Here is a 25,306-nt window from a genome sequence, read left to right as displayed (position 1 = left end):
TGGAGGAGAGGAGGTGTTCTGTAGTCCTATGATTTGGTCTCAGTTTTTTAGTGAGCATGTACCCCTGGACTGTGAATCTCAGATGTGCGTCTCCATCCTTCAAACTTTGGAACAGGATGGCTATATGGGCTATATTGGGTATTTCCCTTCTCCTACATGGAAAGCTAAATAAAGGTGGGCTGGATTTGGGTAATTTTCTTCTCCATGGTCAGTTAGGCTCTGATAAGCTCCAGCATATGGGCTCTGGTTAAATAATTACTCATTGGGGCAGGCCTTGTTAAGAAACAGTGTGCACTGGCACATTTAAAAATGCTTCCTTATCCCTTCTTCCTGCTAGAACCATGAGAGAATTTTTCTCTGATATTTACTGTGAGAACTGGTTGAGCTCTAGGAGGTAAAACTCACAAATGTGTGGAGGCCTCCTGATAACTGAGTCCCCTGGAAATTTTATCTCTTAGACTTTTTCATGATGAGCCTCCAACAATCCCCAATTATGATTTAGTTCCATGGAGGTTTATGCTAGTGAGTTCCTGCTCTGCTAAGTTATGATTCTCTGTATTTGCCTGAAAGTCTCTCCAATTTGGGGGGCAATGGTTTGCTTGGGGCCTCACTTCTTTTATGGATGTAAGGAAAGTTACTGATTTTTCAGTTTGTTCAACTTTTTACTTGTTAGGACACACTAGCAACTTCCAGACATCTTACATGTTGGACCAGACCCTTGAGGTCCAATTATACCTTAAAGAGATTTTTAAAATGAGAAGAACTTTTATATTTGCTCACCTACTTACTATTTTTCATGATCTTTATTTTTTTTTTATCAAAATGTTCATGTAGTATCATTTTACTTCTATTCAAAATGCTTCCTTTAACTATTCTCTGTTGCTGATCTGTTGGCAGTAAATTTGCAAAAATCTTTATTAGGCTTTCGTGGTTGAAAGATAATTTTATTGGATATTAGAGGTTGAATTGTGTCCTTCTGACCCCAAATTCATATGTGGCAGTTCTAACCCATCCTACCTCAAAATGTGAGCTAATTTGTAAATAAGGTTATTGCAAAAGTAATTACTTTAAGATGAGGTCATCTGGAGTAGGATGGGGCCCCCAGTCCAATATATTTGGTGTCCTTATCAAGAGCAATTTAGACAGAGACACACACAAGAGGGAGAATTCCTTGTGAAGATGAAAGCGGAAGGTGATGTGATGTGGCAGAAGCTGCAGGATCCCAGAGCTTGCTATCAACCCACCAGAAACTAGAAGGGAAGAATGGAGCACAACATCCTTCAGAGGCCTGGGAAGGAATCCAAGCTTGCTGCCTATTTTACCCTTCTACTCTGCAGAACACAGACAAGTTTCTTTTAAGAATTGTGACCATACATGGCCTACAGATGGCTCTGCATGATATCCAGGCACTACCCAAGAGTGGACAGCTGCAGCGCTTAGCCCCTTTCTGGAACATTCTTTCTCCTCTCTCTCTCTCTCTCTCTCTCTCGCTCGCTCTCTCTCTCCCTCCTTCCCTCCCTCCCTCTCCCTCTCTCTCTCTCTCTCTCTCTTCTTTGTCACTTTTATTTAGAAGTAGTTTTCTTCCCCCCTTATTTTCAGTGCCAGACATGGCAAGGAGTGATTATAGTCAACTGTTATTAAAAGGTTTGTTTATAACATACTTCTTCTTTAACACTGACCCCAAACTGACTCATTTGGTGTGTGCTTTGTTCTTTCTTCTTAAATATACTTCTACCAGGACAGGGGGAAGGAGCTAGGGTAAGAGAGATGAAGCAGGGAGGTCTAGTAGGCCAAAGATGTCACAAGTCACAGTTAGAATGAGCTGTATTTAATTTAAAAAGGGAGGGGGGAGTGAAGGGGTGTACCCCACAAACGATACAGTAATGAGGATACACAAATCCCATAGCATAACTGAAGGCTTTTACCCTGTTGGCCATCATCACAATGCAAGGCATAAAAAGTGGAGTAACTCAATGTTGATAGTTCAATCTAGTCCTTTAGGCAAATTGGTGCAAGAAGTCATTTATATTAAAAAGTTTCCACCACATCAATGTTCATAGCAGCTCAATTCACAATAGCTACATTGTGGAACCAACCTAGATGCCCTTCAACAGATGAACGGATAAAAAAACTGTGGTATATATATACAATGGAATATTATTTAGCCATAAAGAAGAATAAAATTACGACACTTGCAGGTAAATGGATGAAGTTGAAGAATATCATGCTAAGTGAAATAAGCCAATTCCAAAATACCAAAGGCTGAATGATTTCTCTGATAAGTGGTTGTTGATACATAACAGGGGCAGGGGGAGGTAAGGCAAGAATGGAAGAAGGATGGATTGTGTAGACGGAAATGAGGGGTGGGGAGGGTCTGGGGAAGGAAAGATAATAGAATGAGACAAACATCATTACCCTATGTACATGTATGAATACACAAATGGTATGACTCTACTTTGTGTACAACCAGAGAAATGACAGTTGTATTTCATTTGTGTACAGTGAATCAAAATTTAAAAAAATAAATTAAAAGTTCCCTACCCGGGAGCTGGGGATAGCTCAGTTGGTAGAGTGCTTGCCTAGCATGCACAAGGCCCTGGGTTCAATCCCCAGCACCACCCAAAAAAGAAAAAAAAAAAAAAAAGTGGCAGAGGAAAAAAAAAAGTTCTCTACCCTTACCTAAATGGTTAGCAGATGTGGAGAATAATCCACAGAGCTTTCTCCATGTAGCTATAAAGATGCGTTGTTGAATGGCATGCTGTCAAACACTGAAACGGGGTGCTGCAATGGACCTCTTTCTTTCACAGGTACGAATGCTGGATTCAACTCTCTCAATTAAGCAAGAAGTGGGCTCTTCTTCTAGGAATGCCAACTTTAGTTCACTTCGTCTTGAATATACACAGATTGTTTTTGCAGTGGCTGCAGCAATGATGTTTTCCTAGGGGTGCCAGGCCACATGAAGGGTTTTCTTATTGAAGTCTAGGCTGCCAACACTTACTTCATCTTTCTTTCGCTTGCTGCTTGCACAGACTTTGCATGGCGTCAGAACTCTGCAAGGCTTATTATTTTCTCATGATGCTTATAAACTTATATCTTGCTTTCTATTCCTGTCAAACATTCTGAAGAAATTATTAAGATCCAGTCATGACAATACTGTCACATTCATGCTAGCAATATTCAAATTTGTCAAGTATGCAGTCATTTTCATACAGTGAACAAAGTTTGCTTCCGAGGTATTCATGTACCTGGTATATTTCCATGGGCCTGTTTTCCGTATTTAAGTCTTAAATTTTGACTGACAAATAGCCTCTAGTCATCATATAGTGACCACTATGGATGAATTTTATATTAGAAATAGAAGAGGTGATTTCAGAAAAAAATGACCTGTTACTAAGGTCTTCAGGTTCTTCAAACAGTTTAGAATGTCTATCACAGAAGGCAGGCACTCGCATGTCACAAAACTGAGTAGTTCCTTTACCACTGCTGTGTACAATAGTGTCACAGCTGTTTGGATGGAATTTTGCTGCTATGATTACTTCTGTGAATTCCTCCACATTGGCAGACTTGGTACCCACAGTATGAAAATTCCTGTCTGTAATTTCCAGATGCCAAAAATTAATCCACAACTCATATGTAGATAAATAAACTTCATGATCACTATTAATAGAAATTGAATTAATGTGGTATGTACGAGCATTGACAAATATTCTTTGTGGACTGGCCTCCACCGTTAGATCCATGGTCCTCAAGACTGGCACCTGTAGTGTAGTAATTGTAGTAGGATCTCTTACCTTTCATCTTCCTCTTTCAAGCTGTACCCTTCTGGTATTTTGTTCCCTTCCCTGATTTTCCATAATTTTATCATTTTATCATTGGTAGACAGTAAAAACCGCACAGCATTTTTCTGGGGTGACCACCTAATTTTGTTGATCATTTGTTTCTGTTTCTAAACTTTTCAAGCAGTCAAATTCTGGTTCATGGCTCTGGAAGGTGCTGTAAGTGTTATTTTCTTCTCTGCTGTGAAAGTGGATTTTGTTCTCACTGGGTGTTGTGAGGATTAATTCATCAGTGTTTGTAAAGCAGCTTGAGATCTTCAGGTCAAAGGTCTTCCTGCTTCTGTTGAAGGATGTCAACTGTACCACCTTTTCCTCCAGTTGCTAGTAATTTTCCAGAATGAGTAAATCCTACTGTAGAAATTATATCTACTTCTGCTACATCATCATCTACTCCTTTCACCTGAGAAAAACACCACTGAGTATCATTCCCTCCTCCAGCTGCTACCGTGTTGGGCTGCAAATGGTGAACCTGCTGAGTTACTCTGGGTCTCCACTTCCCGAACTCTCTCCCCTCACCTGGGGTGGTGGGTAGAAAGGGCAGAGGGCGTGGATGGCACCTGTGGGGATAGGGGCCAGGGGCTGGGGAGAAGAAAGAAGGAGCGGGCAAACCAGCCAGTAGGATAGTGAGTTTCACATCGAGCTTCCTCGTTGATGTTCCTTCTCCTGCAGTGGATGAGGCTACAACAGTGATGGTGGCAGTTGGTGACTCAACTGCTCCTTTCTGGGAACTTCTTTCTCTCTCTCTCTCTCTCTTTTTTTTTTTTTTTTGCACCAGGTATTGAATCCAGGGGTGCTTAACCACTGAACCACATCCCCAGCCCTTTTTGTTTTTAATTTGAGACAGGGTCTTGCTATGTTGCTTAGGACCTCACTAAGTTGTTGAGGCTGGCTCATGATCCTCCTACCTCAGCCTCCTGATCTGCTGGAATTACAGGTGTGTGCCACCACACCTGGCTCTGGGACCATCTTGAAGGAATGTTGCAAAGAAATATTCTTCTAGTGGTCAGTATTTGGAGCAGTGTACCTGGTTGCGCACTTTCCTTGGAAGGAGAAATGTTCACACATGTGATCATCTACCAATTCTGGCTGTGGCCAGTGGTTTGACCTGATGTTCAGGGATTTAGAAAGAACAGGATTGGAAAATTGGTGGCAAGGAAATTTGGGGAAGTGTGTGGATAGACTCTTTGAATGGATAAAACACATAAAGAGGAGTTTACTAATCAAGGGGATAGGTTGACCTGTTCTGTGAATACCACTCAACTCTTCCTCCAGTCACCCTTGTCTTTGCCAAATGGTTTCATAAACAGAGTGGTCATGATGGCAGGGATAGAGGTTATGCATGGGCTAAGCAACATGGACTTCTACAGCCGCTGCTCAGTGCTCAGTCTGCCAGCAATGGAAACTAGCGCTGAGCCCCTGATAAAGCACCATTCTCTGGGAGTAATCAGCTAGCTATCTGGAGGCAGGCTGATTACAGTGGATCACTTCCATCATGGAAAGGGCAACATTTTGTTCTTACTGGAACAGATACTTTAAATATGTTTCCCCTTCCTTATATGCAACACTTTTACAAAAATTACCTTGTGTGGACTTACAGAGTATCTTACTCACTGTCATGGTGTACCACACAGTATTGTTTTTGATCAAGGAACTCACTTCATAGAAAATGAAGAACTTCAATGGGCCCATGTTCACGGAATTCACTGGTTTTACTGTTTCCCACCACCCTAAGCAACTGACTTGATGAATGGCGAAATGGCCTTTTGAAGACTCGGTTGCAATTCTTGTTAGATAGCAATATCTTGCATACCTGGAGGAAGCCCTCCAGAGGGCTGTATGGGCTCTGAATAGGTGCCCAAAATATTGTGCTGTTTCTCCCATAGCCCGGATCCATGAGTCTAAAATAGAGGTTTTGAAATGTGTCACCACTCGCCATTACCCCAAGTGACCTACCGGCAAAGTTTTGACTTCCTGTTTCTGTGACTTTATGCTCTACTGATCTAGAGGTCATAGTTTTAGAGAGAGGATGCATTCACCAAGAAATACAACGATGATTCCATTAACTGGATGTTAAGATTGTCTCTCAGGCCACTTTGGATTTCTCATGCATTTGAATCAACAGACAAATAAGGGATTTACTGTGTTGGCTGGGTTGGTTGATCTGACTACCAGAGGAATTGGACTGTTCTTCCACAATAGAGGTAAGGAGAACTATGTCTAGAACACAGAATAACCCATGGGATGTCTTTTAGTATTACTATTCCCTGTGGTTAAGGTCAATGGAAAATAGCAACACTCATCCAATCAGGACAACTAATGACTCAGATGCTTTGGAAATGAAAGTTTAGGTCACTTCACCAGGTAAAGAACCATGACCAGCTTGGTGCTTACTGAAGGAAAGGGAAAGGCAGAATAGGCAGTGGAAATAGGTAGTTGTACTATGTGACCAGTTACACAAAAGAAGATAGTAATTGTCATGAGTATTTCTTCCTTATTTTACTATGAATGTGTGTGTGTGTGTATTTTTGTTTTCTTTCCTTTCATTCCCTTATAAGATACATTGATTTTATATCATACTATCTAAGTACTGCTGATTTTACATTATAGCATTGACTCATGAGATAGCAAGGAGAAGGGTAAAGTCCTTACCTCCTTTTCTGGGGAAAAGGTTAGTTCAGTTGTACACAGGATAGTTGTATTGTTAGGTGAAATTATGATTTTGCTATTATTTTCATTTAAAGATTAAATATGTATGTTATCAGGAGATGTGTATAGGTGACAAGCTGCCAATGAGTGGATGGTTAATTTTATGTGTCAACTAGACTGGGTCGTGGGGTATCCAGATTAAACATTCAACATTCTGTGTGTGTCTATGAGAGTGTTTCTGGATGAGATTAGCAATGGAATTGGTGAACACACCAAAATAGGTTGCCCTCCTCCATGTGGGTGGCATGATATTGTCAATGGGCACCTGTATAGAACAAAGGGTGGAGGAAGGAGACATTTGCCCCATTTTCTTCCACTTCACTGCTTGAACTGGAACATCTCCTCTCATCTCCTCCTGTTGCAGACTGGGGACCTCTCAGGTCCTTGAACTCTGACTGTATTTCATCATCGGCTCTCCTGGTCTCCAGGTTGGAGAAGGAAGATTATGGCCCTTATCAGCCTCTGTAATTGCACAAGCCAATTCCTCATAACAAATCAACTGCTGTCTCAGTATCTCCCCAAATACGTCGTAAAGATAGCTACAAAAAATTTTATCAGTCATATAAATGTATGTGTGTGAGCGCGAGCTATTCATTATGCTTCTCTGGAGAACCCTGACTAATATAGATGAGTTAATAATTTTCATTAAATTTGGAAAAAATACCACCATTTTTTCAAATATTGCTTCCTTTTTTCTGGATACTGCAATTATACATAAGCTAAGTTATGTGGTATTTCCCCACTTTTTTTTTTTTTTTTTACATATTCTCTGTTTAATTTTATTCCAGCTTTTTCTTCAAGTGAACTCATCTTTTTCTTCGATAGCATTTAATCTGTGGTTGATCTTACCAGTATATCTTTCATTTCAGATATTGTATTTTTGTTGTTGTTGTTGTTACCAGGGATTGACCTCAGAGGCACTCGACCACTGAGTCACGTCCCCAGCCCTATTTTGTATTTTATTTAGAGACAGGGTCTCACTGAGTTGCTTAGCACCTCACCATTGCTGAGGCTGGCTTTGAACTCATGACCCTTCTGCCTCAGCCTCCCCAGCTGCTAGAATTACAGGAGTGTGCCATCATGCCTGGCTGTTTTTTTTTATTTCTAGAAGTTTAGTTACTATGTTTCCATTTATTTGATTTTTCTCCTGACCATACCTGTATTTTCTTGTACCTTCTTGAACATATGGAGTGTATTTATAACTACCATTTTGATGGTGTTATCTATAAATTTTAACATCTGTGTCTTATCTGGGTTTATGTCTATGGGGATGATTTCTTTTTCTGGTTCTTTGTCATATATTTCTGATTGTTTTCATACTTGGTAATGTCTGATTAGACACCAGATATTGTACATTATATTTTATTGGGTGCTGGAATGTTTTTAATTCTTTTAGATACTTTGGGCTTTTTTTTCTTTCTTTCTCTCTCTCTCTCTCTCCCCCACCCCCCAATTGAACCTGAGGCTCTTTACTACTGAGCTACATACCCAGCCCTTTTTATTTAACAGGGTTTTGTTAAATTACTGAGGCTGGCCTTGAACTTGAGATCCTCTTGCCTCTGTCTTCCAAGTCTCTGGGAATACAGGCATGTGACGCTACACATGGTTGATAGTTTGATATTTGTTTATAATGAACTAAATCACTTGGAATCAGTTTGATTCATTTGAGTTTTGCTTTTAAGCTTTGATAGGACAGGTCTGAGACAACATTTTACCAAGAGCTAATTTGGTTCCAGTAAGGCTACATGCTTTGAGAACTGTACCAATGCCCCACATACTGGCACATACTGGGAGGTCTTCTCAGTCTGGCTAGTGAGAACACTATTTCTGGTCCTGTGTGAACTCCTCAGTGGTTCTTCCTGTTCCTTTCTGTCCCTTCCCCAGCCTTAGTGGTTTCTACACACACTAACACAGCTCCTGTTTAACAGCATTCTAATTCTGACATGCACACGCTGTTCTCAGACAGACTTGCAGACACCTCTGCAAGTCCCTGGAGCTCTCACTTTTTGTAGTTCCTCCTTTGATACGTTGCCCGGCGAAGTTACCTTGCCCTGCTGTGACCCTGAACCTCGTCTCCTTAACAGTGAGACTCTTTGGCTCGATTTTAGTTTTTCTTTTTGTGTGTTCAGCAGTGAGTGGAAACATTGGCAGCATTCATCGGTTTTCTTCGTTTCAGGGATCACTGTTTTGCATTTTCTGTTACCCAGTGTGTGAAAACTTTCCTTTCATGTATTTTGTCCAACTTGTAGTTGTGAAAGGAGAGAAGGTAAGTTGAGTCTTCATCATAGGTGAAAATAGAATTCTGTTTTGGTAAACAGTTTTTATCTTGTCTTAAATAATTTCTATTCCTGTTCTAGTTAATTTTTAAAATTAGAATGCTATTAAATATGCGGGAAAAACTTATTTTATTGCATTTATTTATAAAATCAAGTAGGTTTTCCTCTTAATATGTAAATTCAGTGATGTAGATAAGATCCCTATTGTGGAATAACTATAACATTCTGGAAGGACCTCTTTATTGGTCAATGATTATGTTATGTTATTAAAAATATTAACAAATATGTGATATGATGGTAAATCCCAATGATGTATTAGCATTAGAGCTTAGGTTGGTGACATTCTGAAGGATTTATCACAGAGATTTACCTGAAGTGGATTTAGATGGCAAAATAATTTTTTTCCTCCAATAAAACTATTAAAAATTTCTAATGGGCTCTCTCATAATTTAGAAGATCTCTCTTTTTTCTTTCTTCTTTTTTTTTTTTTTTTGGTTACATTTGGAAGCATTTAAAGTTCTTCATATATTAGACTGATCAAAGTTGTCTCAGTGCACTGATTCTCTTGATTTCATTTCAGTATTTTTCTTTCTGTATTTCAATTTGGATGGCTTGTATTGCTGCATCTTCGAGTTCACCAATCTTCAACATCTAATCTACTATTATCTCATCCAGTGTCTTTTCATGTCAGACATTGTAGCTTTAGCCTCAGAAGTTCAATTTGCATACTCATTTGTTTATTTTTGAGATAGGGCCTTGCTAAATTGCCCAAGCCGGCTTTGAATTTGTGACACTCCTGCCTCAGCCTCCCTAGTAGCTGGGATTAGAGGTGTGAGTCACCATGTCTGACTCAATTTGAAGATTAAAAAATATTTTCCATGTCTCTACCAACTTGTACAATCTCCTCTGACTTCTTGACCATGTAGTTATAACAGTCAAAATTGTTTTAATGTCTTTATCCACTAAGTACATAATTTGTGTCATTTCTGGGATTTTAAAATATTTTCCCCTTAATTATGAAAGAATATGAGTCATATTTTCCTGAATTTTTGCATGCCTTGTAATTTTCGATTGGATGGAAGACACTGAATTTTACCTTGTTGGATCTGTGCCTCATGGTGAGTAGAAAAGTATCTTGGGGGCTATAGCTCTGGCTGAAGAAGTAGGCATGAGGCTCCCTCTTGTGGATGTAAACGGGAAGAAAGAAAACTTCTGGAGCTTCGATGCAGGCTTAGCCAAGAGAGTGTGACTCAGGCCAGAAGCAGTGATGGTGAGTGATTTGAGAGAGGTAGGGCCCCAGCTTCAGGGCAGAGTAGAGCTTCCTTGGAGGTGTAGGATGGGGTTCAGTATCAGTAAAGTGAGCCATTTAAAAAAAAAAAGGAAAGAAGCTTTGGTAAACAGAGGAACCAATTCAGTACATTTGTTATACAACCAAATTTAGAAACTCAAATGATCTTTTGTAAAGTTATAAAGTTTGTGAAGGATAATAAATCTGAGTCGATCACACACGCGCACACACACACACACACACACACACACACACACAGAGTTGAATAGCTCTCCTACTTGCTTGCAAAGAAGATCGTGTAGGGAAGAAGATTGTCACAGCAAGATATTTGCTTCTTTTTTCCTACCATGATTGTTGGTAGCAAAGAAGATCTTTGTAAGGATTATTCTTGAGTCACCCAGGAACTGTGATAAGAACAGGCAAGATTGGCGGAAACTGGAACTTCAGTCTTTGCTAGGTGGGGCTTAAGACAGAGGCTATGATATTTTGTTTTTATGCCATTATATTCTGTGATGTTAGGTTTCTCAGGTTAGTGATTTCTTTTTTTTTTTTTTTTTTTTTTGTACTGGAGTTTGAACCCAGGGGCACTTTACCACTGAGCTGCATCCTTACTTCATTAGTTTTTTTTTTTGGTTTTTTTTTTTTTTTAATTTATTTTGAGGCAGGGTCTTGCTAAATTTCTAAGGACCTTGTTAAATTACTGAGGCTGACTTTGAACTTGCCATCTTCCTGCTTCAGCCTCCCCAGCTGCTGGGATTAGAGGTGTGCACCACTGTGCCTGGATAATTTTTATTTTAGTATTTATCATGTGTTTTCTGTGTTTATTTACATGTCTGCCTCTTCTGACAACTCCCTAAGGGATGGGGCCCTGTAGGTACCTTGGGTTGGGTGATTATTGTTAGAAATATTGGGGTGCCACAAGAATCAGACATGTACTCAAAAGTTACTCTACAAGGCAAAATTTACTTCTGCAGAAGGGTGGGCCACCAACCGGAGTCAGGCAAGGAAGCACAGTTGGGTGGGCAGTCCACCTGTTTTTGTCCCTAATGCAGCATTGCCCCTTGTTATGATAGGAGGAACCTGGGGTTACAATGTATGCAATTAGCTAATTTAAAATTGGGGAGGGAAAAGGGAAGGGTTGCGATTGGCTCATTGAAGACATTATACACATTGTGATTGGACAGAGGACAAAGGGAGATTATAGTTGGGGGTGTGACATAGGTGTCAGGGTCTGCATTCCTGCCCACGTGTGGACATAGGTTCTACATATAGGGGAGCTTAAAATGGCTATATTTTAGCCATATTGTTTTGTGACTTAGAATGGCTCCATCTAACCAAATATTATGAAATTTAAGTTTCAGGTTACAGTAAACAGGTTTTTGGTACATATTGAGAAACTCAGACTACAGGTTTAACTTCGGTAGAAAAGAGAACATTACCAAATAATGAATGTTTAGGTATTTCATGTTGCTTATCTTATATACTTTTTGAGAAACTGAATTTCATACCTCTATCCCCATTTTCAGGCTTAGGAAACTGAGGATATTGAGGTAAAACCACCTTCTCAAAGTCAGATGACAACTAAGCCTTGAATTCTCCTGTGACTGATGCTGCGAGCATGGTGTGCAGGCACGTGTCTGACATACTGATTCACTGCCTTTGGCTGTCTATCTAGGCTTGGGCTCGTGGAACACATGGCAGTTCTCTTGTTAGTTTTTTGAGGCACCTCCGTACTGTTTTCCGTAGTGTCTGTACTAATTTACATTCCTACTAATAGTGTACAGTGTTCCTTTTTCTACATATTCTTGTCAGTACCCGATGTTGTTTGGCTTTTTGATAATAGGAATTCTTATCAGGGGTGAGATGATATCTCACTGTGGTTTTGATTTGCATTTCCCTGATGATTAATGAGGTGGAGCATTACTTTATATACTGGCTAGTCATTTGTCTGTTTCTTCTGAGAAGTATCTGTTTAGGTCCTGTGCTCATTTTTAATTTTTTTGTCATTGAGTTTTTTTTGAGTTTCTTATATATTCTGGATATTAACTCCTTGTCAGATGTATAGTTTGCAGATTCTTTCTCCCACTCTGTAAGTGTCCATCAACTGAGGAATGGATAAAGAGAATGTGGTACTTTATATACAAGAGGAATGCTGTTCAGCCATACATAAAAAGAACGAAATCCTGTCATTCGTGACAACATAGATGGAACTGGAGATGATCATGTCACAGTGAAATCATCTGTGCACAGAAAGAAGTGCTGCACCATCTTACTCATAAGTGGAACCTAAAATGATCGACCTCACAGGAGTTGAGAATAGAATGGCGGCTGTCAATCACTGTGGGAAAGGAGGGTGCGGGGGATGGAGCGAGGGTGACGAGTGGGGACTCAATCACAGTTATGTAGGAGCAGTCGTTATGGTGCTGCTGTAAGAGGGTGACTACAGATAACAGTGATGTGTTGTGCATTTACAAAAGCTTAAAGTAAGGATTTCAGGAATTTCTGTTTTAAAAATTATAGAAGTTTGAGGATGCAGATAGTTTAACCTTTAAACATTACACAATTGATACAAGTCAAAACATTGTTATCCCATTAATATGTACGATTTTTATTTTTATGTACCTGTCAAAAAATTTCAAAAAATTAAAAAACGTGAACTCTAAAAGGGTCTTCTTGACCTCTGAATACCCTACACTTAATGTAATAAACGAGGCATATTGTTCAATATTGAATGACTGAGTAATGAACATCACAGTGCATGTGAGAAACATTTACCCACTGTGAAAACAAGATGGAAGAAACGTAGATCCAACCATTCAGTTCACTGCTGGGACACTTCTGTTACCAGTATAGAGCTTTCAGGATGGTTGACCCAAACCAGAAAATGCAGATTCCATTGGGAATATGTTTTGCTATTTTTAAAATGGGATGATTAATAAGTGACTTGAAATTATTTAGTAAGGGGATATGATAGCCTTAATGAATTTATTCCAATCATGAATAGTATGAGGCCCTGGGACAAAGAGCATGAAATTTTCTTTCCTCAAAATCACAGAATCATGCCTGTGATCCTAACCCTAACCCTAACCCTAACCCTAACCCTAACCCTAACCCTAACCCTAACCCTTACCTCCATCCAGGACTGAAAAAACCTCTCAGCTCATACACATAACCTACCTTTCCCTCGTCCTGTTTGTCTCCTCCAATGCTTCATGGCTATCACTGTCAGAAAGCTCTACATATAAAAATAAATGACCGTGTGATCTTATTGATAGTCTCTGATGGCAGTTATTGACCCCACTCATCGGTCTGCTTGTCTCTTTGTTTCTGTGACCTTTATCCAGAGTCCTTTCCCATTATTTTAAATAAACTGGCACTTCTTTGAACTGTCTACTTGAGACTTGTACATGTCTCCTAATATTACAATTTTTTTTTAACAAGCACCTTCCTCCCATGGCTTATGACCAGCTTGGGTTCAGCAAGACATGGAAAATCCATGTCTCACAACTGTCAGGTTCATCTCAAACTTGAATTTAATTTCTTTGAAATATATTTCTAAGACCTATAGCCCAGAAGAACTACATGCATATAATTACTGAAAAACACATTCTAGAATATTCATACCACTCCTATTACCAATGTCTCCAAACTGGAAACCACCCAAACATCCAAGAGCAGAATGGAGGCACTCTGCTGCAATATGCTTATTGAATAAAATACTGTACAGTAATGAATGAACTAGAACTGCATTGAATAAGGATGAATCACACCAACATAATATTGACTTAAATAAGTCAGTCACAAAGTGACTGCAGAAATTTCAAAGAACAGACAAAGCAAGTCTACCATGTGGAAACTCAGGATCACACATAACTAGAAGTGAGGATGGAGAAGACTTCTGGGATGTGTGGTATCCTCTTCCTTTATCTGGTTGCTGATTTTATAGGTATATTCACCTGGTGAAATTCATTAAGCTGTAAACTTATGACTTAATGTCCATTTCTGTATGTATGTTTTATAAAATTTCCAGAAAAATAAGGAGAAATATATTGCTGTGTGTTGATTGGACTCCATTCTAGATTATTTTGGAAACTGTAGTTTGAAGATAGCTAGTGTTTAGAATATGCCCCAATCTATTGTGATCCAAGGACTGGATCCTAGTTAATCTTGTAAAAAATATAAAGTTAATTTTCAAAGAAACTATTTCTGTGTTTCTAAAGTTCTTATGTACTTAAGGGATGAGAAGCATTAGGGACCCAGTGTCACTACTGTCCTGAAACTCATCTGTTCTCTGGCCACCCTCTGGGAGAAATACCAGGCTTATGAATTCATCTGCACAAACAGAGCTGGCCAGGTGGCCCACTGCCCTCACCCTATTGTCATTTCTGCATTTCTCCAGGACTCTGGCCACGCACACCTTCTAAAATAACTGTGCAGTTGTTAGTATTGTCCAGGAGACTGTTTTGAAACACTGGCTTAGCTTGTTGATGTGCCAGACCAGGAATGGCCCAGTTGTTGGCAGGGAGGCCGAGGGCCATCAGGGAGCTGGGGGTGGGCAGAAGTTATAAGGAATTGAGCTGCAGGAGACTTGGAGGGGCCCAGGGCTATGATGGCTTCTGACAAAGGTTCAATGCTGGTGTGAGGAATTGGGAAAAAAGAGGAGAAAGGTCGGGGAGGAACTGATGGAAAGTCGGAGGACATCTTGGAAGGGAAGTGTTACAGGGCGGGGTCCTCTGGGAAGCTGAGGCAGCATGACCTCTAACCCCAATTCTTGAGATCAAGTCAGAAACATTTCAGACATGTCATTCAGAGTAACAGGCATGAATTTATTAAAGGGATAGGAAAAGCAGAAGGGGATACTCTCAAGGGAGAGACTGGTCCTCTCAGAGAGGAGATGGACAGTGTGCTTCTCCTGCACTCCAGTTTTATCGGGGATCCCAGAGAAATTTCCAGAGAGCCCTTCCCACATCCACTTCTTTGACTTTTGACTGACCACAGGATGACATCAGACTTTTATGTCACTATGGCTACTCTAGGTCACTTTCGCCCATGCTGACCAGTTCTAATTGGATTCTGAACCATAAATTCTTACAGATTTAATGGTTAGGAGAAATGATCCTTATATTCCTGAATTTTAGGGTCTGGTCTGTGAAAAGGGTCCCAAAAGTCTCCATTCAGGGTAACCTGAATTCCTCTTATCAACAGTATTTTGGACCTGCATTTCTCTTGCAGATAACAGGTAGTTTGCTGAGGAATGTGACATGACCTGTTCACTTAGGCCAGGCGGGGCTGCAGGTAAGCTGCTTGCTGGAAAAGAAAGCGTGTGGGGGATCAGCACAGTGGACCCATTTTATAGGATTATTTCCTTAGCTTCATGTTCTCACCATTCATATCTGTCCATCCCCTAACAGAAGAAACAGGTGAAAGAGTATGTGGTTGACCGGAGCTAAAGGAAGAGGCAGAAGAGAGAAGGCGTGAGCAGGAGAAGGGAGGGAAGCAAGGCTATGAATGGAGGGGCATGATGGTGTTTGACACATAGCCTGGAAGGTCTTGGGGACAGCTGTTGGGAGCCTTCTGTGGGATGGCAGGTGGGAGCAAAGGGGCATGGGGATTAACAGGCATCCTGCCACCTTTAACCACTCCACAGGGTCAGATACCGTCACAGCCTCCTGGGCCATGGAGACACAGGAACACTCTCACAGGTGTGATCAAGGGAATGCTCAGACATGTTCTAAGGGACAAAAGTGGCACTCACTCTTTTCAATTTTTTCTTGATTTCACAGGACTATTGAAAAAGTGTACCATGAGTTGAAAACTCTGATTTCACTGGCTCTTTCATCTCCATATCTCACAGGGCCTCCAGCCCCTTCAGAATCTGCACCAACTGTTTCTGGGGTCCCTGTGGAAGTGTGTTGTGTACTTGCGGCACCTCCCACCTCAGTCCATTGGTCTCTGGGAACCTCTCTCTCCCTGCAGTTACGGTTTAACAGAGTTTCCCAGGAAGGGATGTTGAATTCAACAAAGTTTAAGTGAAACTCCCCTTTTTTTTTTTTCTGTTGTGCTCAGATTGCTCTAAGCTTCTGTTCTTGGGTCATTTTTGCAGTGTCTGATTTCTTCTATTCTTTTATGAGTTCTAGTCCAGAAAATTTCCTAGCAACACCTCACTCTCATTCCTGCTAAATGACGCCCCTAGGTTTCCCACCAGTATGCCAGTGAGTCCCCACACAGGATCTGTCCTCAGTTTAAATGCAGGTTGCTGATTCATCTAGAAGCTTGGTTTTACAGAGGAGAAGGCAAGCTTGTCTGTGACCCTCGTCTGTACGTCTGCTTGCTTCCTGCCCCTCTGCCTAGGCCTGCCTTTGCTAATGAGTATGCTACCTGCCTCCTCATCACCCCATAACTGAGAAAACGCTTGTTCTCAGGACCAGGGGTGATGAAGTGCTTCCCTGAAGTTCCTAAGCTAATAAGAAAATCCAAAGGAGCTGCTATCCTTTTACCCTGGGCCCTGTGTCCTTCCTAGATGGAAGAGTGATCATCTGTGTAGAAAATTCAGAGAAAGGCTGAGGCAGGAGGATTGCAAGTTCAAGACTCACCTGGGCAAGTTAACGAGACCCTGTCTCCAAATAGTTAATGAATAAATAAAAGGGCTAGAGAAGTAGCTCAGTGATAGAGTGCCCCTGGGTTCAATCCCCAGTACCCCTTTCCCCATAGACACACACACATAAGAAAATCCCCAGAACTCTGCAAGGTCTCTCCTAGAACTAATAAGTTAAATTGACAAGGTTGTAGGACATAAGGTCAACATACAAAAAGCAGTTATATTGCCATATACATGTGTATTAGGGTTCTCCCAACAGAATCTATACAAATGAAATTAATAAATTCATACTTATATATACACACACACATATATACACAACTATATATTTGTGTATATATAGGTTTTTTGCAGACACCTATGGATGGATTTTCTACAGACTATATAAGTGTATGTATGTATATATGTACATTTATACATATGTATGTATGCCCAGATGGGCTTTGAACTTGTGATCCTCTTGCCTCAGCCTTCCTGGGGATTTTTCTGTACAGATGATCATTTTCACTACTTACGTGTATGTGCATGCGTGCACACACACACACACACACACAGTCTCTCTGCAGTCATGAGTTCCACATGGAATCAACCAAAAATGTACCAAAAGTATTTGAAAAACATAGCATCTGTACTGAACACGTACAGAAGTTTTTTCTTGTCCTTATTCTTGAAACAATATAGTATAACAACTACTTAGATAGCATTTACATTGTGGTAGGTAGTAAAGTAATCTAGAGATGATTTAAGGATATGGGGAGGATATGTGCAGGTTATATGCAAATGCTGTGCCAGTTTATCTAAGGGACTTGATATCTGCCTCGTTTGATATCTGCAGAAGGTCCTGGAACCAATTTCTGCACATACCAAAGGATGGTTCTATGTGTGTGTGTGTTCAGACAGAGAAGGAGATAGAAAGCGAGAGAGATTTGCTTCAAGGAATTGACTCAATGTAATTGTGGGGCTGGCAATTTCAAATTCTTCAGGGCACAGTGGCAGGCTGGAGACCCAGGAAAGAGCTCATGTCACAGATCAAATCTGATGTCATTGATTGGGAGACAGAATTCACTGTTCTTCAGGGAATCACAGTCTGTTTTCTCTTAAGGTCTTCAAATGATGGGGTAATTTGCTTTACTCAAAATCTACTAATTTAAATGGTAATCACATTTACAAAATTCCTTCACAGACATATCAAGACTAGAATTTGATCCAAAACTGGGCACCATGGCTTAGCCAAGCTGACACATAAAATTAGCTATCACAACCAGCAATATATAATCAAAAAGCAAAACTATAAAATAATACCATTTTAAAAGTTTCAAAAAATACTAATATCATTGAAAGCCACAAAATGCTGATGAAAGAACTCAACGGAGTCCTAAATAAATACAGAGACATACTATGTCCAACAATTGGAAGACTTGACATAAAAAAGTTGTTGATTTTGCCAAAATTGCTATATAGTATAGATTGAACACAATTCTTGTCAAAATGTCACCACGTCATTTTGTTGATACAGACAAGCTAATTATAAAATTCATGTAGAAATGCAGAAGGTCAGAAAAGCTACAACAATTTTGAAATATAAGAATAATGTAGGAATTCTATCACTTAATTTAAAGACATACTATGACATGGTAATCAAGACAGTGTGATATTGGATAGGAACACACACAGAGATCAGTGGAATATAATAGAGAAAATACATGATAAAATGCTACACAAATATGGCCAATTTTTTTTTACGAGGGTGCAAAAACAATTCAATGGAGAAGGAATCATCTTTTTAACAAGCAATATTAGATAACTGGACATTTATAAACAGATAAGGAAGAACACATGGACCTCTAAACTTCGTAACATATAAATGAATGAACACCATATGGACAATAGACATAAATGGAAAATGTAAATCTCTAAAAGTTAGAGAATGAAACATTTAGGAGAAAACATTTTCTTGAGGTTAGGAAGAATTCTTACACATGGTACAAAAGCAGGATCCACAAAAGAAAACAAATAATAAGTTGATCTTCATCAAATTCGATGACATTAACACTGAAAGTTGCTGTTAAGAGAATGGAAACACTGGGAGCAGCCTGGGAGAAAATATCTGCAGATCACATCAGGAACAGGACTTTATAAAAATAATTTATTTATTTTGATTTATTGTATACAAATGGGGTACAACTTGTTTCTCTGGTTGTACATGAAGTAGAGTTGCACCATTTGTGTAATCATACATGTACGTAGGGTAATGATGTTTGCCCCACTCTGTTATTTTTCTTTCCCCCACTCCTCCCACCCCTCTTTTTCCTCTGTACAATCCATCCTTCCTTCATTCTTGCCTCCCTCCCACCCCCCATTATGTATCATCATCCATTTATCAGAGAGCTCCCTCGGCCTTTGGTTTTTTGGAATTGGCTTATCTTACTTAGCATGACATTCTCCAACTTCATCCATTTGCCTGCAAATGCCATGATTTTATTCTTATTTATGGCTGAGTAATATTCCATTGTGTATAGATACCACAGTTTCTTTATCCATTAGTAACAGGACGTTTATGCAGGACTTACACGTGGAAAAATAAACATACAAGATGTTCTGTATCATTGGGCATTAGAGACTGGCCAATCAAAACTACAAGTACCTATTACAGTGGCTAAAATACTAAGTGCTGGCAAGAATACAGAGCAACTGCGATTCTTAAACGTTATGAGTGGGAAAGTGGTACAGTCATTCTGGAAAACATTCTTATGAAGTTAACATACATTTGTCATATAACTCAGCCATTCCATTCCCTAGAGAAATGAAAACTTATACTCACGTAGAAACCTGTATATGAAAGTTTATTGGTGCTCTAGTTATCATTATCCCAAGCAAATGTTTTTTAGTAGGGAGAGGAGACTTTCTGCTTGGTGGCAGCCATCACATAAACCAAGATGGGGGCATAGAAGTACGTCCAGGAGCTATGGAGGAAGAAGCAGTTGGAATTGATGTGCTTTCTTCTGAGGGTCTGCTGCTGCTGGCAGCTCTCTGGGCTCCACAGGGCTCCCTGCCCCACGAGGCTAGATAAAGTGTGCAGACTGGGATACAAGGCCAAGCAAGGTTATGTCATATTCAGGATTCAGGTGCGTCACGGTGGCTGCAAATGCTCACTTCCTCAGGTGGTGAAGTATGGCAAGCCTGTCCATCATGGTGTTAACCAGCATTCTTCAGTCTGTTGTTGAGGAGCGAACTGGACACCACTGTGGGGATCTGAGAGTCCCGAATTCTTATTGGGTTGGTGGAGATTTCGATCACAAATTCTTTGAAGTTATCCTCATTGATCCATTTCACAAAGCTATCAGAAGAAATCCAGACACCCAGTGGATCACCAAACCAGTCCACAAGCACAGGGAGATGCATGGGCTGACATCAGCAGGTTGCAAGAGTCCTGGCCTTGGACAAGGCTACAGGTCCACCACACTTTTGGTGGTTCTCTTGGTGCAGCTTGGAGAAGGCACAATATTCTCCAGCTCCACTGTTACTGATAATAAAAGTATGATCTTTGTAAAGTTCATGCCTAATAAACAATTTAGGACAGCCATGTCTACTTAAAGGTGTTATTTGTCTGTTAAAACCAGTGTGTAGATTTTTTTCATGAATGCTTTGTCAAATTATGGAAGATAAAGTGTTTGAAGACAGTAAGTGATGGTGTATTATTGTTTTTACTAAGAAACTTTCTGTTTTGCTTTATCTTATTAGGGAGTTACATGTCAGTGTTTAAAATATGCTATGTGGTATAAAAGGTGTCAGATAAATTCTTTAAAGGGGAAAATAGATGAATGTCTGAATAAATTGTAGTATGCCCATACAACAGAATACTACTAAATAACAAAAAGGAACGAATTATTTATACATTTAACAAACGAGTATACTCCAAGGCATTATCCTGGGTGAAGGAAGCAGTCTCTAAAAATGAATTTCTCATTTTTAGGTAATGTTCAAGACATTTTTGAAAAGACAAAGTAGTGACAGAGAATAGACCAGTGGTTCCCAGGAGTTAGGGGCTATGATCATAAAGGGAGAGCAGGAGGCCAGTTTTAGGGGGTACTCTTTTGTATCCTGATTATGGTAATGATTCCATGATTTTAACCTTGTGTTAAAATTGTAGAAACTTTATGTTAAAAGAATAAACTTTATTGTGATGATTTAAAAAGAATAAAATCAATAAAATGAGAGAGGATAGCAGTAGTTTCTGGAATGGGACCCCAGTACCTCCTCGCTAAGGTGAGGTTGAAGATCTGCGGCCTGTGCAGCTACGCTCAAGACACTCATCCTGCCTTGTACCTCTTCTCTGAGGCTCACGTATTTGATCTGGTTTCTTCCTTTAGACCCATTAGGACTGGACAACAAGGCTTAAGTTTGATTTTCATTCCCAGAAAAGACCATTAACAATCTTTCTCTCTCAATGGCTTGATCGGCATTCCTTCTGGTTTTGCTCTGCACACACTGGTCGTGGAGAGGTATGATTATCTGAGATAAAATTTTTATATAGTATAATACCTAGATCTTCAAAATACAGTTTGGAGAGCTTTGATGGATGTATATAGTGGTACATTCATAAATGTTGAACAACTGGGTTTCTGGTGGGATTAAAAAAAAAAGCCTGGCTTTGTACCGATTACCAATTTTTAGGGTACAAATACTTCCACCATGGTGGATTTCACACTGCCAATGTGATGTCATCCGATTTGCAGACATTCTGAGAATTTAACCATTGGCTCTCTTGATGGTGATAGGGGGTTGTGACATACCGCTGCCTGTTTATGCTGATGTGACCATCACCTAGGCCGAGATTAAGGACAATTCCATCATCCCACATTTCCCAGTGTCCTTTTGTAGTCAATCCCCACCCGCTAAGCTGTGCAAAAAAACTATTCTAATTTCTACCAATATGGATTAGATTTTCTTATTTTAGAACATCATAAAAATACAGTATATGCATTTTTTTTTTTTGTTCTGAATTTTTTTTCTGAGACTTGGGATTCACCCACATTGTTGGGCTTACCGGTTTGTGTTTTTTATTGCTCTGGGGTGTTTCACTGTATGGATATACTGTGATCCATTCTCTTGCTAATGAACATTTGTGTTCTTTTCCGCGTGGGGCTTTTCTAATAATCTGGAAAGTGCTCAAGAAGCTATTGAAGAAAAGGTTCTCATGTTCTTGGCAAAACGTTTTATGGTGGAAAGGGGATGAATCTGGAAACTAGGTTTCACTGGTGATAATGAAAGCATCTTTGAAAGTGTCTAGCATGCTACAGATTATTAGTCAATATTAGTGGAGTTTCAATTTAGCAGAATTCTTTACTTAAGCCTTGTACCAAAGCCAAATTATTTTTTGAAGGATCAGAATCAACCACTATAGAGAAAGGAAAATACAGACTATTTGAAAATTACATGAGAGATTCCATCTTTTCGTTTGGTAGGTCCAGGTCAAATTAGAAAAAAATTTTATATGAAATTTTTATGTTACAGCTAAAGACTATGTATTATGCATATCTGATTTACTTAGTATGCATTTCATTTTAATTTTATGCATATTATTTCAATTAACCTTTGCTACAATACTGCAAGATAAAAATACCTCTCTTTTACATTAAGGAAAACAGATTCTTACAGATATTAAGTAACTTTTCCCAAGTTCACAAAGCTAGTAGGCATTTGATTTCAGTTGTGTGATTCTAAAATTCATGTTTTTCCACTGCAACATCCTGCCCTATGTTCACACTTCAGTACAGATAAATAGCACTTTTTTAAAATCAGAGCTTTATAATTATACATAGTGTTTGGGTTCCTTTTAATTATACATAGTATTCGGGTTCCTTTTGACAAACTTATACATACAAAGAATTTAGTTTCAATTCTCCCTCCTTTTTCCTGTCCTCCTCCCTTCCCCTTTCTTTCTCCTCTGCTCTACTGATCTTACTTTCATTCCCTTATTTATTTATTTTTCATTGGTACTTTCTACATATACATAAAGGTGAAATTCCCTTTGGTACATTTATATATACACATAACATGATTCTATTAGATTCCTTCCATATTTCTTTCCCTTCCTTCCCCACTGTCTCTCGTTCTCTTCTGCTCCACTGATCTTCCTATATATTGATGATGTCCAATCCCTTCCCCCATTGCCTTCGTTCTCTTATTTTGCTTTAGCTTCCACATATGAGAGAAAACATTTGACCCTTGATTTTCTGGGTCTGGCTTATTTCACTTAGTATGATGTTCTCCATTTCCTTTCACTTACTGGAAAATGCCATGATTTCATCCTTCTTTAGGACTGAGTAAAACTTTGTTGTGTATATATACCACATTTTCTTGATCCGTTCATCTATTTTTTGGGGAGGGGGAGTACAGGGAATTGAACTCAAGGGCACTTGATCACTGAGCCACATCCCCAGCCCTATTTTGTACTTTATTTAGAGACAGGATCTCACTGAATTGCTTAGGGCCTTGTTAAGTTGCTGAGGCTAACTTCTAACTCGCAATCCTCCTTCCTCAGCCTCCTGAGCTGCTGGAATTATGGGCATTTGGAGCTATGCCTAGTTCATTCATCTGTTAATGGGCATCTGGGTTGATTCCATAATTCGACTATTGTGAATTGTGCTGCTATAAACATTGCAGTGACTGTATTGCTATACCATGTTGATTTTAGTTCTTTCAGATAAATACTGAGGAATGGGATAGTTGCATAGTGTGGTGGTTCAGTTCCTAGTTTTTTGAGGTATTTACACACTGCTTTCCAAAGTGGTTATACTAATTTGCATCCCCACCAACCGCATATATGTTTACCTTTCCCCCAACATCCTCACCAGTATTTATTATTATTTACATTCTTGATAATTGCCATTTTGACTGGAGTGAGATGAAATCTTGGTGTAGTTTAGATTTCCATTTCCCTAGTTTCTAGAAATGCTGAACTTTTTAATGTATATTTGTTTACCTTTTGTAGCACATATTAAAATAATTGCTATTCATTTTTCTTTGAGTCTTATTTTTCCAGCAAGCAAAGCATTTTTTATTCTCACTTTATTCTTTAATTTCACAAATATACTTCCAATAAATTCATTACTACTTAATTTAGAAAGCTTAAAGTACCTACTGGAATACAAAAAGAAAAAAGTTCGTGAATAAAACCCTAAAAAAGAACCTGCTGAAAAGTTTGCTGGCAAAGCTGCATGTCAACAGAGTGTCCGGCAGGTGGCAATGTTCACACACAGTTGTATCACAGCCACACCCAGGTGACCACCAGGGGGTGCTGTGTTGCTCCTGGAGAAATACCACTAAAAGGAATTCTCTTACTCCTATCGCTGGCACAACAACCAGGAAATCAGTCTCTGTGTATTCCTTTCCTCTAGGTGGGACACTGCAGTCGCATTGCCTTGTACCTACAAACAACCAGGGGTTTTACGTTCATAGGTTTCTTGAACAAGTTCAGTTCGCGAGACTCATTCTGCAGCTCATACTCAGCTTTCTTGGAAAAGTTAAGTTGTGCAGAGCCCTGCCATGGGGCACCTGTGGGGGTGTAGCTCCGTGATGTAGTGCCTCTGGGTTCAATCCCCAGTACCTCTATCCCCCCCGCCCCCCCACAAGAAAATCCTCAGGACTCTGCAAAATCTGTTCTACAACTAATAGGTGAATTTACCAAGGTTGCAGGATATAAGGTCAACGCACACAAAAAGTTATATATCCATATACCTATGTATTAGAGTTCTCCAAAGAAGAATCTATGCAAATAGAAATATAAATGTGTGTGTGTATATATATAATATATACACACATGTGTATGTTTTTTTTATAGTCTCCTATGGATTTTCTATACAAACTATATATATATTTACTATACATACTATATATAAATATGTATATAGTATGTATAGTATATATATATAGTACACACATATATAAATATGTATACAGTATGTATAGTAAATATATATATATTTATATATATATATATGTGTGTGTGTGTGTGTGTGTGTGTGTGTATGTATGTATGCCCTGTGGGCCTTTAACTTGTGATCCTCCTGTCTGAGACTTCTTGGGGATTTTCTGCACAGATAATCATGTTCACTACATGTGCACACACACACACACACACACACACACACACACACACAAATCGTCTCTCTGCATTCATGGGTCCCACGTACATGGAGCTTGCCATCAACTGGTCAAAATCCCTCTTCTTTCCTCCATCCCTCTTATCTTCTGGGATAATTCTTTGATCCCACACACCCTGGGTTCAAGATAATTTCACAACAGTATTCTCTCCCAGCTCCTTAGGCTCTTACCAATCTGAAAGGTGAGAGGATGCCAGGTTTTGAAAAAGCTGAGGCATGAAGAGAGTTCCAGACAAGCCAAGCACAGTGACGGATAGGGGCGTCCCGGCTCCGCCCTGGCATTTGTCTGTCAGCAGAAGACTGCTATTGAGACACAAAACTGGATTTAATGGACCTGCCATCACAGCACAGATACAAATGTCTTTGGCAAACCATTTTGGGATGAATGAATCTGGAGAACATTATGCTGAGTGCACTAAGCCAGCCACAGAAGGACC

General features: G+C 39.6%; 2 pseudogenes across 2 annotated transcripts; one reads left to right on the top strand and one right to left on the bottom strand.

The window, feature by feature from the left end:
- Positions 1 to 3,138: 3,138 nt before the first annotated feature.
- LOC306638605 (serine/threonine-protein phosphatase 2A 55 kDa regulatory subunit B alpha isoform-like) lies at positions 3,139 to 5,772 on the bottom strand (annotated as a pseudogene). The gene is made up of 3 exons: positions 5,647 to 5,772; positions 4,353 to 4,415; positions 3,139 to 4,157 (listed from the first exon to the last, which is right to left on the bottom strand). The product of its transcript is annotated as a serine/threonine-protein phosphatase 2A 55 kDa regulatory subunit B alpha isoform-like (transcript).
- Positions 5,773 to 12,397: 6,625 nt separating this feature from the next.
- LOC306638604 (large ribosomal subunit protein eL15-like) lies at positions 12,398 to 20,231 on the top strand (annotated as a pseudogene). The gene is made up of 3 exons: positions 12,398 to 12,534; positions 15,890 to 16,013; positions 19,653 to 20,231. The product of its transcript is annotated as a large ribosomal subunit protein eL15-like (transcript).
- Positions 20,232 to 25,306: the final 5,075 nt, after the last annotated feature.

Source organism: Sciurus vulgaris (genome assembly GCF_902686455.1).
Source record: "Sciurus vulgaris genome assembly, chromosome: 11".
NCBI lineage: Eukaryota > Metazoa > Chordata > Mammalia > Rodentia > Sciuridae > Sciurus > Sciurus vulgaris.
Note: the sequence above shows the minus strand (reverse complement) of the source record. Positions and strands in the feature narration are given on the sequence as shown.